The sequence below is a fragment of the Arachis hypogaea genome, chromosome 20 (assembly GCF_003086295.3).
Source record: "Arachis hypogaea cultivar Tifrunner chromosome 20, arahy.Tifrunner.gnm2.J5K5, whole genome shotgun sequence".
NCBI classification, from domain to species: Eukaryota; Viridiplantae; Streptophyta; class Magnoliopsida; order Fabales; family Fabaceae; genus Arachis; species Arachis hypogaea.
Genome location: NC_092055.1, coordinates 50,682,477 through 50,702,867, shown reverse-complemented (window position 1 = coordinate 50,702,867; position 20,391 = coordinate 50,682,477). Strand labels below are relative to the sequence as shown.

General features: G+C 37.7%; 2 non-coding genes across 2 annotated transcripts; one reads left to right on the top strand and one right to left on the bottom strand.

Annotated features, from left to right (window-relative positions):
- Window positions 1-6,756: 6,756 nt before the first annotated feature.
- LOC112788597 (small nucleolar RNA R71) lies at window positions 6,757-6,864 on the bottom strand. The gene has a single exon (XR_003195956.1). It is a non-coding gene; the product is annotated as a small nucleolar RNA R71 (small nucleolar RNA).
- A 10,656-nt stretch (window positions 6,865-17,520) lies between these two features.
- LOC112788522 (small nucleolar RNA R71) lies at window positions 17,521-17,628 on the top strand. The gene has a single exon (XR_003195881.1). It is a non-coding gene; the product is annotated as a small nucleolar RNA R71 (small nucleolar RNA).
- Window positions 17,629-20,391: the final 2,763 nt, after the last annotated feature.

Here is a 20,391-nt window from a genome sequence, read left to right as displayed (position 1 = left end):
CTTATTTTGCTTTATCAACATTTCTCAACGTAAATCTTCTCATACAACATAAACCTCTTTCGCGTTCTTCTTAAACCTAATTAAAATTGTTGTTCTCCTCTTTCGCGTTTTTCTTCTCTACATTATGGATCTTGATTGATTCAACGCAATTAGTTTCGTCGTTCATCTTCTTCTTTATTTTCTTCTTCGATCTGCACTTTTGAATTGAAACAATGAATGAATCAACTTCAAATCAGCTGAATGAGTACAATTTTGATGATTCTTCTGAAACGCATCAATTTGATGAGGTTTGGATTATTGAATTTTGAATCAAATTTAATGGAATGAAATTGCTAATTTTATTTGAAGTGAATTGAATGGACTGAGGTGATCTATATCTGAATTGAATTCAATTGAATTGATAATATGTAACTGTGAGTGTCAGTAACTGTGAGTAAATTTGAGTAACTTTTCGGTTCGGTAAGTACTAAAGAGGTTGTTTATCACTTTCATGTTTTCGGTTTGATACGCAAAAAGGAGTCTAACAAAAATTAGACCAATATGTTCTATTTTCTTCCCTAAACACTATATAATTGTTTCACCGTAATTAAGATTTTGGTTCACCATAATTAAGATTTCGGTTTACCATGCAGACCAGCTGTGTTGTGGACGAAAAATTTGTCCCAAAGGTGGGAATGATTTTCAAGACCCTAGAAGAAGCTAGAAAGTTCTACAAACATTATTCCAAACTTGCCAGTTTTTCTACCAAAATCAGGAACACGACTCGGGACAGAGACAAGATTAAGAATAAGCTAATTGTATGCTCTAGAGAGGGGAGGTGGAAATAAAAAATATCTCCAACTTTGAAGACAAATCCTTCAGCTGGGTTAAATTGTCCGGCCAGAATTTATGTACACATAATGAAGGATGTTGGTCTTTGGACAATTTTCAAAGTTGTTTTGAATCACTCACATCCTTGTTGTCTAGAGCAGGCTGAGATGCTCAAACAACACAGGGAGCTTAGCATGTTCGTGCGTGGCACCATTGAAGCCCACGAGGAAGCCGAAATCAAACCGAGCAAAACTTACCAATCATTTGTGACAGTAGCTGGTAGCCACCATGAACTAGGTTTTATAGAAAAAGACGTAAGGAATTACATCACAAGTGAAGTACGGAATATTTCCGAAGAAGATGATGCCAAAGAATTTGGGAAGTACCTAGTTAGAATGAAAGAGAAGAACCAAAAACAGGTATTCGGTTCTTTCATTTGAGACGTGGTTTCATTTTGACCCCACCTATAACACAAACAAGTATTCGGTTCTTTCAAAGATACATTTGATGTTCAGTGGATGTACATATTTCGGTTCACCATAGTGTGCTTGTTATTTATGCAGGTACAATTTAGTTTTAGGTTCTTTTGTTGATGTGAATTACCACGGGCAGTTGACACTTCTTGGATGTGCGCTGATGAAAAATGAGGACATTCAATCATTCAAATGGCTATTTGATTGTTGGCTATGTTGCATGGGAGGGAAGGCACCAAAAGGTATTCTTACTAATCAATGCGCATCGATTAAAAGGGCAATTGAGCTATGCATGCCAACAACAATTCACCACTGGTGTATCTGGCACATCATGAAGAAGATCCCAAGTAAACTAAATGGCTACAAGGGACACATTGATATTGAACAAGAGATAAGCCATGTTGTTTGGAACTCGTACACAAAAGATGAATTTGACAGAAACTGGAACGATTTCCTCACAAAGTATGGTCTCGGAGGCAACAAGTGGCTTTCAGGTAATTGAGATTTCAATTTGAATAATTTTTATGCTTATATATTTTTTTTCCCAAAAGCATGCACTGTTTTCGGTTCACCACACCTTATAAATTCGGTTTGGTTTGCAGAGCTGTACGAGGATCGACATATATGGATTCCGGTTTACTTGGATCACCACTTTTGGGCTAGGATGAGAAGCACACAAAGGGGCGAGAGCATGCATTCATTTTTCAACAAGTTCATCACACAGAATAGCTCCTTGAGACAATTCGTGAAGCAATACGACAATTGCCTCGCAAGCAGAGAACAAGCAGAGAGAGAATTCGATGCTGCAGATTTTTACACTGTGATACCGTGTGCAACAAAATCAGCAATAGAGTCACAATTTCAGCATGTTTATACCCATGAGAAGTTCAGGAAAGTTCAAGCTCAATTTAGAGGTAAAGTGAATTGTATCACAAGATCAATGCATCCTACCCAAGGTTTCACAACATATGAAGTCATAGAGCAGGTTTCCAACTCCACATTCAACAAGTTTGTCGTCACCTATGATGCAGTATCACGAGATGTAAAGTGCCATTGCTTGCTGTTTGAGTCTAGGGGAATATTGTGCCGCCATTCCCTAAGCGTTCTAAGCTTTGAGTGAGTGGATAACGTGGCACTGAAATACATATTGGAATGCTGGAGCAAGAACACAAAGAGGAGGCATACACTCATCAAGAACAGCCAAGATGAACCTGTACTGGAGCCAAGAAGTAAGAGATTTGATGAATTGGTGTTTCGGTCACACAATATATATGAATTTGCATCCGAGTCTGAAGAGTTGGCCGGAATTTTGCACCGAGCAATTGACAAGGTCATGGCAGAGATGGAAGAATATCAAGAGAGAAGCAAAGGAAAAAGTTTGTGAACCCACGAAGAAGCAACATTAAGCAATGTAAATGATCTTCAAAGTCCACCACGTATCAAAACAAGAGGTTGGCCCAATGATGAGCGGATAATTTATACGCTTTTTGGCATTGTTTTTACATAGTTTTTAGTATGATTTAGTTAGTTTTTAGTATATTTTTATTAGTTTTTAACTAAAAACCACATTTCTGGACTTTACTATGAGTTTGTGTATTTTTCTGTGATTTCAGGTATTTTCTGGCTGAAATTGAGGAACTTGAGCAAAAATCAGATTCAGAGGCAGAAGAAGGACTGTAGATGCTGTTGGATTCTGACCTCCCTGCACTCAAAGTGGATTTTCTGGATCTAAAGGAGTCCAAATGGCGCGCTCTCAATTGCGTTGGAAAGTAGACATCCAGGGTTTTCCAGCAGTATATAATAGTCCATACTTTGTCCGAGTTTAGATGACGCAAACTGGTGTTCAACGCTAGCTTCCTACCCTATTCTGATGTTAAACGCCAGAAACAGGTTACAAACTGGCGTTCAACTCCAAGAGAAGCCTCTACACGTGTAAAGCTCAATGCTCAGCCCAAGCACACACCAAGTGGGCCCCGAAAGTGGATTTCTGCATCATTTACTCATTTATGTAAACCTAGTAACTAGTTTAGTATAAATAGGACTTTTTATTATTGTATTAAAAGTCTTGGTTACTCCGGTTCCTCTCTGGGGCCGAGACCAATGAACTCCATTATCACTTATGTATTTTCAATGGTAGAGTTTTTACACACCATAGATTAAGGTGTGCAACTCTGCTGTTCCTCATGAATTAATGCAAAGTACTATTGTTTTTCTATTCAATTCAAGCTTATTCCTATTCTAAGATATTCATTTGCACCCAAGAACATGATGAATGTGATGATTATGTGACGCTCATCACCATTCTCACCTATGAACGCGTGCCTGACAACCACTTCTGTTCTACATGAAGATGAGATAGAATGAGTATCTCTTAGATATCTAATACAGGGGACCGAGTCTGAGATATTAGAGTCTTCGTGGTATAAGTTAGAACCCATGGATGGCCATTCCTGAGATCTGAAAAGTCTAAACCTTGTCTGTGGTATTCCGAGTAGGATCTGGGAAGGGATGGCTGTGATGAGCTTCAAACTCGCGAGTGCTGGGCGTAGTGACAGATGCAAAAGGATATTAAATCCTATTCCAGTATGATCGAGAACCGACAGATGATTAGCCATGCAGTGACAGCGTATTTGACCATTTTCACAGAGAGGACGGGATGTAGCCATTGACAACGGTGATGCCCAACATACAGCTTGCCATGGAAAGGAGTAGGAATGATTGGATGAAGACAGCAGGAAAGCAGAGGTTCAGGAGGAACGAAAGCATCTCTATACGCTTATCTGAAGTTCTCACCAATGAATTACATAAGTATCTCTATCCTTATTTTACATGTTATTTATCTTTTAATTATTAAAACTCTATAACCATTCGAATCCGCCTGATTGAGATTTACAAGGTGACCATAGCTTGCTTCAAGCCGACAATCTCCGTGGGATCGACCCTTACTCACGTAAGGTTTATTACTTGGACGACCCAGTGCACTTGCTGGTTAGTTGTGCGAAGTTGTGACAAAGTGTGATTCACGTTTGAGAGCACCAAGTCTTTAGCGCCATTGTTGATAATCACAATTTCGTGCACCAAGTTTTTGGCGCCGTTGCCGGGGATTGTTCGAGTTTGGACAACTGACGGTTCATCTTGTTGCTCAGATTAGGTAATTTTATTTTAATTTTAAGCTTTTTGTTTTTATTATTCTTACTTTCGAAAAAAATAAAAATAAATATTTTCAAAAATAGATTTTTATTCAGAATTTTTAAGAAATAATTCTAGAGTTTCATGAAGCATGTTGAAGCCTGGCTGGCTGTAAAGCCATGTCTAATTCATTTGGACTGGGGCTTCCACCTATCAGCATAGAATGAAGTTGGATGAAGTATCAGCTATTGTATGCCTGATTTGTATGCTGAAGCTTGGCTGGCCATTGGCCATGTCTAGTGTTTTGGACCGGAGCTTTCACTGAAAGCTTGGCTGGCTAGTAACCCATGTCTAATTCCTGGACCGGAGCTTTAGACTAACATTGCAGATACCTGGAATTCTTATTGAAAATTTTGAAATCCTTATTTTATTTTTCCAATTAATTTTCGAAAAATACCAAAAAATTTTAATAAAATCATAAAATCAAAAATAATTTGATGTTTCTTGTTTGAGTCTAGTGTCAAATTGTAAGTTTATTTCTTTTCTTCATTTTTCGAAAATTCATCATGCATTCTTCATGATCTTCAAGTTGTTCTTGATGAATCCTCTTGTTTGATCTTCATGTTTTCTTGTTTTGCATCTTTTCTTGTTTTTCATGTGCATTTTCAATTTGTTAGTGTCTAATTATTGAAAATTTCTAAGTTTGGTGTCTTGCATATTTTTTTCTTTTCTTAAAAATTTTTAAAAATAAGTTCTTGGTGTTCATCTTGACATTCAAAGTGTTCTTGGTGTTCATCTTGACATTCATAATGTTCTTGCATGCATTGTGTGTTTTGATTCATAATTTTCATGTTTTGAGTCTTTTTGATGTTTTTCTCTCTCATCATTAAAAATTCAAAAATAAAAAATATCTTTCCCTTCTTCTCTCATAAATTTTCGAAAATTTGAGTTGACTTTTTCAAAAATTTTTAAAATCTAGTTGTTTCTTATGAGTCAAGTCAAATTTTAAATTTAAAAATTCCATCTTTTTCAAATCTTTTTCAAAAATTAAATCTTTTTCATTTTTATTTTATGATTTTCAAAAATTTCAAATTGATTTTCAAAATATTTTTCTTATTTGTATTTCATATTTTCAAAATTAATGCTAACAATTAATGTGATTGATTCAAAAATTTTAAGTTTGTTACTTGCCTAATAAGAAAGGTTCAATCTTTAAACTCTAGAATCATATCTTTTTAGTTTCTTGTTAGTCAAGTAATCAACTTTAAGTTTCAAAATCAAATCTTTTTAAATTTCTTTTTCAAATCTTTTTCAAAATAAGTTTCAATCACATCTTTTTCAAAATCAATTTCAAAATCTTTTCTAACTTCTTATCTTTTCAAATTTGATTTTCAAATCTTTTTCAATTAACCACTTAACTTTTTGTTTGATTCTTATCTTTTTCAAAACTACCTAACTAATTCTCTCTCTAATTTTCGAAAATCACCTTCCTCTTTTTTAAAATTTCTTTTTAAAATTTTCGAATTCTAACTAATTTTAAATTAAAAAAAGAATAAAAACAAAAATATTTTTCTTTTCTTTTCAATTAAGCTTTTCAATTATTTTCGAATTTTCTAATCTCTCATCCCTTTCTGTTTATTTATTTATCTAATAACATCCCTCTTTCACTCAAGAATTCAAACCCATTCCTCTCCCCTGTATTTAGATTCTTATCTTTTTCTTTTGCCACTCTTCTCTTCTTATACTTACATAAGGAATCTCTATACTGTGACATAGAGGATTCCATATTTTCTTTTGTTCTCTTCTTTTTCATATGAGCAGGAACAAGGATAAGAACATTCTTGTTGAAGCTGATCCGGAACCTGAAAGAACTCTGAAGAGGAAGCTAAGGGAAGCTAAAGCACAACTCTCTAGAGAAAATCTGACAGAAATTTTCGAAAAAGAAGGAGACATGGCCGAAAATAATAACAATGCAAGGAAGATGCTTGGTGACTTTACTGCACCAAATTCCAATTTACATGGAAGAAGCATCTCAATCCCTTCCATTGGAGCAAACAATTTTGAGCTGAAACCTCAATTAGTTTCTCTGATGCAACAGAACTCCAAGTTTCATGGACTTCCATCAGAAGATCCCTTTCAGTTCTTAACTGAATTCTTGCAGATCTGTGATACTGTTAAGACCAATGGGGTTGATCTCGAGGTCTACAGACTTATGCTTTTCCCGTTTGCTGTAAGAGACAAAGCTAGAATATGGTTGGACTCTCAACCTAATGATAGCTTGAACTCTTGGGGTAAGCTGGTCACGGCTTTCTTAGCCAAGTTCTTTCCTCCTCAAAAGCTTAGCAAGCTTAGAGTGGATGTTCAAACCTTCAAACAGAAGGAAGGTGAATCCCTCTATGAAGCTTGGAAGAGATACAAGGAACTGACCAAAAAGTGTCCTTCTGACATGCTTTCAGAATGGACCATCCTGGATATATTCTATGATGGTCTGTCTGAATTATCAAAGATGTCATTAGACCATTCTGCAGGTGGATCCATTCACCTAAAGAAAACACCTGCAGAAGCTCAGGAACTCATTGACATGGTTGCAAATAACCAGTTCATGTACACTTCTGAAAGGAATCCTGTGAATAATGGGACGCCTATGAGGAAGGGAGTTCTTGAAATTGATACTCTGAATGCCATATTGGCTCAGAATAAAATATTAACTCAGCAAGTCAATATGATTTCTCAGAGTCTGAATGGATTGAAGGAATCATCCAACAGTACTAAAGAGGCCTCTTCTGAAGAAGAAGCTTATGATCCTGAGAACCCTGCAATAGCAGAGGTGAATTACATGGGTGACTCCTATGGAAACACCTATAATCCCTCATGGAGAAATCATCCAAATTTCTCATGGAAGGATCAACAAAAGCCTCAACAAGGCTTTAATAATGGTGGAAGAAACAGGTTTAGCAATAGCAAGCCTTTTCCATCATCCACTCAGCAACAGACAGAGAATTCTGAGTAGAATCCATCCAGCTTAGCAAATATAGTCTCTGATCTATCTAAGGCCACTGTAAGTTTTATGAATGAAACAAGGTCCTCCATTAGAAATTTGGAGGCACAAGTGGGCCAGCTGAGTAAAAGGGTCACTGAAACTCCTCCTAGTACTCTCCCAAGCAATACAGAAGAAAATCTAAAGAGAGAGTGCAAGGCCATTGATTTGACCATCATGGCCGAACCTACAAAGGAAGAGGAGGACGTGAATCCTAGTGAGGAAAACCTCCTGGGACATCCAATGACCAATAAGGAGTTTCCCTTTGAGGAACCAAAGGAATCTGAGGCTCATCTAGAGACCATAGAGATTCCATTGAACCTCCTTCTACTCTTCATGAGCTCTGATGAGTATTCTTCCTCTGAAAAGGATGAAGAAATTACTGAAGAGCAAGTTGCTAAGTACCTTGGTGCAATCATGAAGCTGAACGCCAAATTATTTGGTAATGAGACTTGGGAAGATGAACCTCCCTTGCTCACCAATGAACTGAATGCATTGGATAGACAGAAATTACCTCAAAAGAAACAAGATCCTGGCAAATTCTTAATACCCTGTACCATAGGCACCATGACCTTTGAGAAGGCTCTGTGTGACCTGGGGTCAGGAATAAACTTAATGCCACTCTCTGTAATGGAGAAACTTGGGATCTTTGAGGTGCAAGCTGCCAGAATCTCATTAGAGATAGCAGATAACTCAAGAAAACAGGCTTATAGACAAGTAGAGGACGTGTTAGTAAAGGTTGAAGGCCTTTACATCCCTACTGATTTCATAATCCTAGACACTGGGAAGGATGAGGATGAATCCATCATCCTTGGAAGACCCTTCCTAGCCACAGCAAGAGCTGTGATTGGTGTGGACAGAGGAGAGTTGGTCCTTCAACTGAATGAGGACAACCTTGTATTTAAGACTCAAGGATCTCCTTCTGTAACCATGGAGAGGAAGCATGAAAAGCTTCTCTCACTGCAGAGTCAACCAAAGCCCCCACAGTCAAACTCTAAGTTTGGTGTTGAACCCCCACATTCAAACTCTAAGTTTGGTGTTGGGAGGTTCCAACCTTGCTCTGATTATCTGTGAGGCTCCATGAGAGCTCACTGTCAAGCTATTGACATTAAAGAAGCGCTTGTTGGGAGGCAACCCAATGTTATTTAATCATATCTATTTTATTTTCTTTTTGTTATTTCGTGTTTTTTTAGGTTGATGATCATGTGGAGTCACAAAAACTACTGAAAAATAAAAAAATAGAATGAAAAATAGCATTAAAAATAGCACACCCTAGAGGAGGAGCATTCTGGCGTTTAAACGCCAGAAACAAGCATCTGTCTGGCGTTTAACGCCAGAAACAAGCACCAAGCTGGCGTTTAACGCCAGAAACAAGCATCTATCTGGCGTTAAATGCCAGAAACAGGCAGCAGTCTGGCGTTAAACGCCAGGATTGCACAGCAAGGGCGTTTTACACGCCTAATTGGAGCAGGGATGTTAAGTCCTTGACCCCTCAGGATCTGTGGACCCCACAGGATCCCCACCTACCTTCTTCTCTCCTTTTCACACATTTTCATAACTCTCTTCCCCAAATAACTTCCACCAATCACCTCCATTACTCCTCCAAAACCATCATATAACCCACCTACACCCACCCACTCAAATTCAACCCATCACTCCTTCCTTCTCACACATCATAACCACCTAAAACCCCCTTGGCCGAGTACACATTCTCCCTCCATCTCCTCCATTTTCTTCTTCTTCTACTACTTTTTTTTTTCTTTTGCTCGGGGACGAGCAAACATTTTAAGTTTGGTGTGGTAAAAAGCATTGCTTTTTGTTTTTCCATAACCATCAATGGCACCTAAGGCCAGAGAATCCTCAAGAAAGAGGAAAGGGAAGGCAATTGCTTCCACCTCTGAGTCATGGGAGATGGAGAGATTCATCTCAAGGGTCCATAGCTCAGTAATAGAGCATTTGACTGCAAAACAAGAGATCATGGACCTCAACAAGAGCATGAGGAAGTTTCTCACCATGAAATCTCTGAGATACCTCAGGAGATGCACTTTCCTCCACAAAACTATTGGGAGCAAATCAACACCTCCCTAGGAGAATTAAGTTCCAAGATGGGACAACTAAGGATGGAGCACCAAGAGCACTCCATCATCCTCCATGAGATTAGAAAAGATCAAAGAGCTATGATGGAGGAGCAACAAAGGCAAGGAAGAGACATAGAGGAGCTCAAAAGCACCATTGGTTCTTCAAGAAGAGGAAGACACCACCCTCACTAAGGTGGACTCATTCCTTAATCTCCTTGTCTATTTATTTTACTATTTTTCGATTTTTGAGCTTTATGTTTTATTTATGTTTGTGTCTTTACTACATGATCACTAGTGTCTAAGTGTCTATGCCTTAAAGTTGTGAATGTCCTATGAATCCATCACCTTTCTTAAACGAAAAATGTTTTAATTACAAAAGAACAAGAAGTACATGGTTTCGAATTCATCCTTGAAACTAGTTTAATTATTTTGATGTGGTGACAATACTTTTTGTTTTCTGAATGAATGCTTGAACATTGCATATGTCTTTTGAATTTGTTGTTTATGAATGTTAAATATGTTGGCTCTTGAAAGAATAAGAAAAAAGGAGAAATGTTATTTGATGATCTGAAAAATCATAAAATTGATTCTTGAAGCAAGAAAAAGCAGTGAATACAAAGGCTTGCGAAAAAAAGAAAAAAATGGCAAAAAAAAAAGAGAAAGAGAAAGAAAAAGCAAGCAGAAAAAGCCAAAAGCTCTTTAAACCAAAAGGCAAGAGCAAAAAGCCAATAGCCCTTAAAACCAAAAGGCAAGGGTAATAAAAAGGATCCAAAGCTTTGAGCATCAGTGGATAGGAGGGCCTAACGGAATAAAATCCTGGCCTAAGCGGCTAAACCAAGCTGTCCCTAACCATGTGCTTGTGGCGTGAAGGTGTCAAGTGAAAACTTGAGACTGAGCGGTTAAAGTCGAGGTCCAAAGCAAAAGAAGAGTGTGCTTAAGAACCCTGGACACCTCTAATTGGGGACTTTAGCAAAGCTGAGTCACAATCTGAAAAGGTTCACCCAGTTATGTGTCTGTGGCATTTATGTATCCGGTGGTAATACTGGAAAACAAAGTGCTTAGGGCCACGGCCAAGACTCATAAAGTAGCTGTGTTCAAGAATCAACATACTGAACTAGGAGAATCAATAACACTATTTGAATTCTAAGTTCCTATAGATGCCAATCGTTCTGAACTTCAATGGATAAAGTGAGATGCCAAAACTATTCAAGAGGCAAAAAGCTACTAGTCCCGCTCATCTGATTGGAGCTAAGTTTCATTGATATTTTAGAATTTATAGTATACACTCTTCTTTTTATCCTATTTGATTTTCAGTTGCTTGGGGACAAGTAACAATTTAAGTTTGGTGTTGTGATGAGCGGATAATTTATACGCTATTTGGCATTGTTTTTACATAGTTTTTAGTATGATTTAGTTAGTTTTTAGTATATTTTTATTAGTTTTTAATTAAAAACCACATTTCTGGACTTTACTATGAGTTTGTGTGTTTTTCTATGATTTCAGGTATTTTCTGGCTGAAATTGAGGGATTTGAGCAAAAATCAGATTCAGAGGCTGAAGAAGGACTGCAGATGCTGTTGGATTCTGACCTCCCTGCACTCAAAGTGGATTTTCTGGAGCTAAAGGAGTCCAAATGGCACGCTCTCAATTGCATTGGAAAGTATACATCCAGGGCTTTCCAACAATATATAATAGTTCAAACTTTGCCCGAGTTTAGATGACGCAAACTGGCGTTCAACGCCAGCTTCCTGCCCTATTCTGGAGTTAAACGCCAGAAACAGATTGCAAAGTGGAGTTAAACGCCAGAAACAGGTTACAAACTGGCGTTCAACTCCAAGAGAAGCCTCTACACGTGTAAAGCTCAATGCTCAGCCCAATCACACACCAAGTGGGCCCCGGGAGTGGATTTATGTATCATTTACTCATTTCTGTAAAACCTAGTAACTAGTTTAGTATAAATAGGACTTTTTATTATTGTATTAAAAGTCTTGGTTACTCCGGTTCCCCTCTGGGGCCGAGACCAATGAACTCCATTATCACTTATGTATTTTCAACGATAGAGTTTCTACACACCATAGATTAAGGTGTGGAGCTCTGCTGTTCCTCATGAATTAATGCAAAGTACTATTGTTTTTCTATTCAATTCAAGCTTATTCCTATTCGAAGATATTCATTCGCACCCAAGAACATGATGAATGTGATGATTATGTGACGCTCATCACCATTCTCACCTATGAACGCGTGCCTGACAACCACTTCCGTTCTACATGAAGATGAGATAGAATGAGTATCTCTTAGATATCTAATACAGGGGACCGAGTCCGAGATATTAGACTCTTCGTGGTATAAGTTAGAACCCATGGATGGCTGGTTCACAGAAATTGTGATTACACCTTGATTATGTAAAATTCATTGCTCTTTCTTTCCCTGGTAATGGCGCCAAAAACATGATGCCAATACCATGGTTCACAACTTCGCACAACTAACCAGCAAGTGCACTGGGTCGTCCAAGTAATACCTTACGTGAGTAAGGGTCGAATCCCACGGAGATTGTCGGTATGAAGCAAGCTATGGTCACCTTGTAAATCTCAGTCAGGCGGATATCAAATGGTTATGGAGTTTTCGAAAATAGTATAATAAAATAGGGATAGAAATACTTATGTAAATCATTGGTGAGAATTTCATATAAGCGAATGGAGATGCTTTCGTTCCTCTGAACCTCTGCTTTCCTGCTATCTTCATCCAATCAGTCTTACTCCTTTCCATGGCTGGCTTTATGTGATACATCACCATTGTCAATGGCTACTTTCGGTATTCTCTTGGGAAAATGATCCAAATGCCATGCCACGGCACGGCTAATCGTCTGGAGGCATCACCCTTGTCAATGGCTTCATCTTATCCTCTCAGTGAAAATGGTCAACGCACCCTGTCACGGCACAGCTATTCATCTGTCGGTTCTCGATCATGCTGGAATAGGATTTACTATCCTTTTGCGTCTGTCACTAACGCCCCGCAATCGCGAGTTTGGAGCTCGTCACAGTCATTCGTTCATTGAATCCTACTCGGAATACCACAGACAAGGTTTAGACCTTCCGGATTCTCTTGAATGCCGCCATCATTCTAGCTTACACCACGAAGATTCTGGTTAGGAGATCTAAGAGATACTCATTCAGTCTAAGGTAGAACGGAAGTGGTTGTCAGGCACGCGTTCATAGGGAATGATGATGATTGTCACGTTCATCACATTCAGATTGAAGTACGAATGAATATCTTAGAAGCGAAACAAGATGAATTGAATAGAAAACAGTAGTACTTTGCATTAATCTTTGAGGAACAGCAGAGCTCCACACCTTAATCTATGGAGTGTAGAAACTCTACCGTTAAAAATACATAAGTGAAAGTCCAGGCATGGCCGAGAGGCCAGCCCTCAAACGTGATCTAAGATAGCATACAACTGATCAAAGATCAAAAGCTGATCAAAGATACCTAATACAATAGTAGAAGGTCCTATTTATAATAATCTAGCTACTAGGGTTTACAAAAGTAAGTAATTGATGCATAAATCCACTTCTGGGGCCCACTAGGTGTGTGCTTGGGCTGAGCTTGAGTGTTGCACGTGTAGAGGTCCTTTCTGGAGTTGAACGCCAGCTTTTGTGCCAGTTTGGGCGTTCAACTCTGGTTTTGGCTCCTTTTCTGGCGCTGGACGCCAGATTTGGGCAGAAAGCTGGCGTTGAACGCCAGTTTACGTCGTCTATTCTTGACCAAAGTATGAACTATTATATATTGCTGGAAAGCCCTGGATGTCTACTTTCCAAAGCAATTGGAATCGCGCCATTTTGAGTTCTGTAGCTCCAGAAAATCTATTTTGAGTGCAGGGAGGTCAGAATCCAACAGCATCAGCAGTCCTTCTTCAACCTCTGAATCTGATTTTTGCTTAAGTCCTTCAATTTCAGCCAGAAAATACCTGAAATCACAGAAAAACACACAAACTCATAGTAAAGTCCAGAAATGTGAATTTAACATAAAAACTAATGAAAACATCCCTAAAAGTAACTAGATTCTACTAAAAACATACTAAAAACAATGCCAAAAAGCGTATAAATTATCCGCTCATCACAACACCAAACTTAAATTGTTGCTTGTCCCCAAGCAACTGAAAATCAAATAGGATAAAAAGAAGAGAATATACTACAAATTCCAAACTATCAACGAAACATAGCTCCAATTAAATGAGCGGGACTTATAGCTTTTTGCCTCTTGAATAGTTTTGGCATCTCACTTTATCCATTGAGGTTCAGAATGATTGGCATCTATAGGAACTCAGAGTTCAGATAGTGTTATTGATTCTCCTAGTTCAGTATGATGATTCTTGAACACAGCTATTTTATGAGTCTTGGCCGTGGCCCTAAGCACTTTGTTTTCCAGTATTACCACCGGATACATAAATGCCACAGACACATAATTGGGTGAACCTTTTCAGATTGTGACTCAGCTTTGCTAAAGTCCCCAATTAGAGGTGTCCAGGGTTCTTAAGCACACTCTTTTTTTTGCTTTGGACCTTGACTTTAAACGCTCAGTCTCAAGTTTTCACTTGACACCTACACGCCACAAGCACATGGTTAGGGACAGCTTGGTTTAGCCGCTTAGACCAGGATTTTATTTCTTTAGGCCCTCCTATCCACTGATGCTCAAAGCCTTGGGATCCTTTTTATTTGCCCTTGCCTTTTGGTTTTAAGGGTTATTGGCTTTTTGCTCTTGCCTCTTGGTTTTAAGAGCTTTTGGCTTTTTCTGCTTGCTTTTTTCTTTTTCTTTCTATTTTTTTTTCGCCTATTTTTTTTTCCTACAAGCTTTGTTCTTTGCTGCTTTTTCTTACTTCAAGAATCATTTTTATGATTTTTTCAGATTATCAAATAACATGTTTCCTAGTCATCATTCTTTCAAGAGCCAACATATTTAACATTCTTAAACAACAACTTCAAAAGACATATGCACTGTTCAAGCATTTATTCAGAAAACAAGAAGCATTGTCACCACATCAATATAATTAAGCTAAGTTCAAGGATAAATTCGAAACTCATGTACTTCTTGTTCTTTTGAATTAAAACATTTTTCATTTAAGAGAGGTGATGGATTCATAGGACATTCATAACTTTAAGACATAGTTACTAACTACTAATGATCATGTAATGAAGACACAAACATAGATAAGCACATAACATAGAAAACGAAAAACAGAAGAAATAAGAACAAGGAATGAATCCACCTTAGTGATGGTGGCGTTTCCTTCTTGAGGAACAAATGATGTCCTTGAGCTCTTCTATGTCTCTTCCTTGCCTTTGTTGCTCCTCCTTCATTGCTTTTAGATCTTCTCTGATTTCATGAAGGATGATGGAGTGCTCTTGATGTTCCACCCTTAGTTGCTTCCAATAATTGTGTGGAAGAAAATGTATCCCCTGAGGTATCTCAGGGATCTCTTGATTTGCAGTCAAATGTTTTGCCACTGAGCTATAGACCCTTGATGGAAGCTTTTGTCTTCCCTTTTTCTCTTTCTAGAGGTTTCTCTGGCCTTAGGTGCCATCAATGGTTATGGAAAAAAACAAAAAAGCTATGCTTTTACCACACCAAACTTAGAATGTTGCTCGCCCTCAAGCAAAAGAAGAAAGAATAGAAGAAGAAGAAGAAGATATGGAGGAGATGGATGGATGTGTGTATTCGGCCATATGGGTGGGATTGGGTGGGAGAGAGATGTTGAATTTTGAAGGTAGTGGGTGTATGGATGTGAGTGGTAAATGGAAAACAGAAGGGATGATCATGAATGGAAAGAGAGATGATAAGGTAGGTGGGGATCCTGTGGGATCCACATATCCTGAGGTGTCAAGGCATTTACATCCCTACACCAATTTAGGCATGTAAAATGCCCTTGCACACAACTCTGGGCGTTCAGCGCCAGGTTGGTGCCCATTTTGGGCGTTCAACACCCATTTGCTGCCATTTCTGGCGTTGAACGCCAGAACCATGCTTGTTCTGGGCGTTCAGCGCCAGGATGCTGTCCATTTTGGGCGTTCAGCGCCAGAACCATGCTCTGTTCTGGCGTTGAACGCCAGACAGATGCTCCTCCAGGGTGTGATTTTTCTTCTGCTGTTTTTTATTCCGTTTTCAATTTTTATATTTATTTTGTGACTCCACATGATCATGAACCTATAAAGATATATAACTAAGAAAAATATAGTTAGATAAATAAAAATTGGGTTGCCTCCCAACAAGCGCTTCTTTAATGTCAATAGCTTGACAGTGGGCTCTCATGGAGCCTCACAGATATTCAGAGCATTGTTGAGACTCTCCAACACCAAACTTAGAGTTTGGATATGGGAGTTCAACACCAAACTTAGAGTTTGGTTGTGGCCTCCCAACACCAAACTTAGAGTTTGACTGTGGGGGCTTTGGTTGACTTTGCTTTGAGAGAAGCTTTTCATGCTTCCTCTCCATGGTTGCAGAGAGAGATCCTTGAGTTTTAAACACAAGGGAGTCCTCATTCATTTGGAGGACTAATTCTCCTCTGTCAACATCAATCACAGCTGTTGCTGTGGCCAGGAAAGGTCTTCCTAGGATAATGGATTCATCCTCTTCCTTTCCAGTATCCAGGACTATGAAATCAGCAGGGATGTAAAGGCCCTCAACCTTTACTAACACGTCCTCTACTTGTCCATAAGCCTGTTTTCTTGAATTGTCTGCCATCTCTAATGAGATTTTAGCAGCTTGCACCCCATAGATTCCCAGTTTCTCTATTACAGAGAGGGGCATGAGGTTTATTCCTGAACTAAGGTCACACAGAGCCTTAAAGATCATGGTGCCTATGGTACAAGATATTATGAACTTTCCAGGATCCTGTTTCTTCTGAGGTAATGTCAGTTGATCCAGATCACTTAGTTCATTAATGAACAAGGGAGGTTCAACTTCCCAAGTATCAATGCCAAATAATTTGGCATTTAGCTTCATGATTGCACCAAGAAACTTGGCAGTTTGCTCTTTAGTAATATCCTCATTCTCTTCAGAAGAGGAATACTCATCAGAGCTCATGAAGGGCGTAAGGAGGTTCAATGGAATCTCTATGGTCTCTAGATGAGCCTCAGAGTCCTTTGGTTCCTCAGAGGGAAGCTCCTTATTGGTCACTAGACGTCCCAGGAGGTCTTCCTCCTTAGGATTCACGTCCTCTCCTTCCCTACAGGTTCGGCCATGGTGCTTATGTCAATGGCCTTGCACTCTCCTTTTGGATTCTCTTCTGTATTGCTTGGGAGAGTACTAGGAGGGATTTCAGTGATCCTTTTACTCAGCTGGCCCACTTGTGCTTCTAGATTTCTAATGGAAGATCTTGTTTCATTCATGAAACTTACAGTGGCCTTAGATAGATCAGAGACTAAGTTTGCTAAATTAGAAGTATTTTGTTCAGAGTTCTCTGTCTGTTGCTGAGTGGATGATGGAAAAGGCTTGCTATTGCTAAACCTGTTTCTTCCACCATTATTAAAGCCTTGTTGAGGCTTTTGATCCTTCCATGAGAAATTTGGATGATTTCTCCATGATGAGTTATAGGTGTTTCCATAAGGTTCACCTAAATAATTTACCTCTGCTATTGCAGGGTTCTCAGGATCATAAGCTTCTTCTACATAAGAAGCCTCTTGAGTACTGTTGGATGCAGCTTGCATTCCATTCAGACTCTGAGAAATCATATTGACTTGCTGAGTCAATATTTTATTCTGAGCCAATATGGCATTCAGAGTATCAATTTCAAGAACTCCTTTCTTCATAGGCATCCCATTACTCACAGGATTCCTCTCAGAAGTGTACATGAACTGGTTATTAGCAACCATGTCAATGTGTTCTTGAGCTTCTGCAGGCGTTTTCTTTGGGTGAATGGATCCACCTGCAGAAGTATCCAATGACATCTTAGATAACTCAGACAGACCATCATAGAATATATCCAGGATGGTCCATTCTGAAAGCATGTCAGAAGGACACTTTTTGGTTAGTCCTTTGTATCTCTCCCAAGCTTCATAGAGGGATTCACCTTCTTTCTGTCTGAAGGTTTGAACATCCACTCTAAGCTTGCTCAGCTTTTGAGGAGGAAAGAACTTGGCTAGGAAGGCCTTGACCAGCTTATCCCAAGAGTTCATGCTATCCTTAGGTTGAGAGTCCAACCATACTCTAACTCTGTCTCTTACAGCAAAAGGGAAAAGCATGAGCCTGTAGATTTCAGGATCTACTCCATTAGTCTTAACAGTATCACATATCTACAAGAATTCAGTTAAGAACTGAAAAGGATCTTCAGATGGAAGTCCATGAAACTTGCAGTTCTGCTGCATCAGAGAAACTAATTGAGGTTTCAACTCAAAGTTGTTTGCTCCAATGGCAGGAATGGAGATACTTCTTCCATGTAAGTTAGAATTTGGTGCAGTAAAGTCACCAAGCATTCTCCTTGCATTGTTGTTGGGTTCGGCTGCCATCTCCTTTACTTGTTTGAAATTTTCAATCAAGTTGTCTCTGGATTGTTGTAATTTAGCTTCTCTTAATTTTCTCTTCAGAGTCCTTTCAGGTTCTGGATCAGCTTCAACAAGAATGCCTTTTTCCTTGTTCCTGCTCATAAGAAAGAGAAGAAAACAAGAAAAGAAGAGGAATCCTCTATGTCACAGTAAAGAGGTTCCTTATTGTTAGTAGAAGAAAAGAAGAAGACAGAGAATGTGATGTAAAAAAAGAAACACAACTGTGAGGAGGGCAGAGATGTGAGATGAGATGTTAGTGAATGAATAAACAAAGAGAAGGAGATGAGAGAGAAGGAATTTTCGAAAATAAATTTTGAAAAAGAGTTAGTGATTTTTGAAAAAAGTTTTTTTTTTTTGAAAAAGGTTAGTAGTTTTTCGAAAATTAAAATAAAAAATCAAAATAATTAGTAAATTAAAAAGAAATTTTGAAAAAGGGGGAAGATATTTTCGAAAATTAGAGGGAGAGAGTTAGTTAGGTAGTTTTGAAAAGGATAAGAAACAAACAAAAAGTTAGTTAGTTAGTTGAAACAAATTTTGAAAAGATAAGAAGTTAGGAAGTTAGAAAAGATATTTTGAAATCAAATTTTTGAAAAAGATAAGATAAGAAGATATTTTTTGAAAAGATATGATTGAAATTAGTTTTGAAAAAGATTTGATTTTTTTAAAAAAAACACAATTAATGACTTGATTCACAAGAAATCACAAGATATGATTCTAGAATTCAAAGTTTGAATCTTTCTTAACAAGTAAGTAACAAACTTGAAATTTTTGAATCAAAACATTAATTGTTATTGTTATTTTCGAAAATTTGATATAAAAATAAGAAAAAGATTTTTTGAAAAATATTTTTGGAATTTTCGAAAATAACTAAGAATTTTGAAAAAGATTTGATTTTTGAAAAAGATTTTGAAAGAGATAAGATTTTCAAATTGAAAATTTGATTTGACTCATAAGAAACAACTTTGATTTTTAAAAATTTTTGAAAATGTCAACTCAATTTTCGAATTTGATGAGAGAAAAAGGGAAAGATATATATATATATATATATATATATATATATATATATATATATATTATTTTTGAAATTTTTATGAAAAACATGAAAATTATGCAATGCATGAAATTTTTAGATCAAAACAATGAATGCATGCAAGAATGCTATGAATGTCAAGATGAACACCAAGAACACTATGAAGATCATGATGAACATCAAGAATACATTTTTGAAAAATTTTTAATGCAAAGAAAACATGCAAGACACCAAACTTAGAATTCTTTAATGCTTAGGCACTAAGAATTCAAGAATGCATATGAAAAACAAGAAAAGACACAAAACAAGCAAATGCAAAGATCAAACAAGAAGACTTACCAAGAACAACTTGAAGATCATGAAGAACACTTATGAATGCATGAATTTTCGAAAAATGCAAGATGCACATGCAATTGACACCAAACTTATAACATGACTCAAGACTCAAACAAGAAACACAAAAAATATTTTTGATTTTTATGATTTTCTAATTTTTTTGGATTTTTTTTTCGAAAATTATTTGAAAAACAAAAATAAGGATTTCAAAAATTTTTAATATGAATTCCAGGAATCTTGCCATGTTAGTCTAAAGCTTCAGTCCAGGAATTAGACATGGCTCACTAGCCAGCCAAGCTTTCAATGAAAGCTTCGGTCCAAAACACTAGACATGGCCAATGGCTAGCCAAGCTTCTGCATGTAAACCAGACATGACATGCCTGACATACCCTACAGTCGTATAACAGCTGATGGTTGGAAGCCTTAGTCCAAACGAATTTAGACATGGCTTTACAGCCAGCCAGGCTTCACATGCTTCATGAAACACTAGAATTCATTCTTAAAAATTTTGAATAAAAATATATTTTTGAAAACATTTTTCTTTTTTTTTTTTTCGAAAACAGATGAGAAAATTTTTGAAAGATTTTTGAAAAATTTTTGAAAACAAAACAAAAAGAAAATTACCTAATCTGAGCAACAGGATGAACCGTCAGTTGTCCATACTCGAACAATCCCCGGCAACGGCGCCAAAAACTTGGTTCACAGAAATTGTGATTACACCTTGATTATGTAAAATTCATTGCTCTTTCTTTCCCTGGTAATGGCGCCAAAAACATGATGCCAATACCATGGTTCACAACTTCGCACAACTAACCAGCAAGTGCACTGGGTCGTCCAAGTAATACCTTACGTGAGTAAGGGTCGAATCCCACGGAGATTGTCAGTATGAAGCAAGCTATGGTCACCTTGCAAATCTCAGTCAGGCGGATATCAAATGGTTATGGAGTTTTCGAAAATAGTATAAT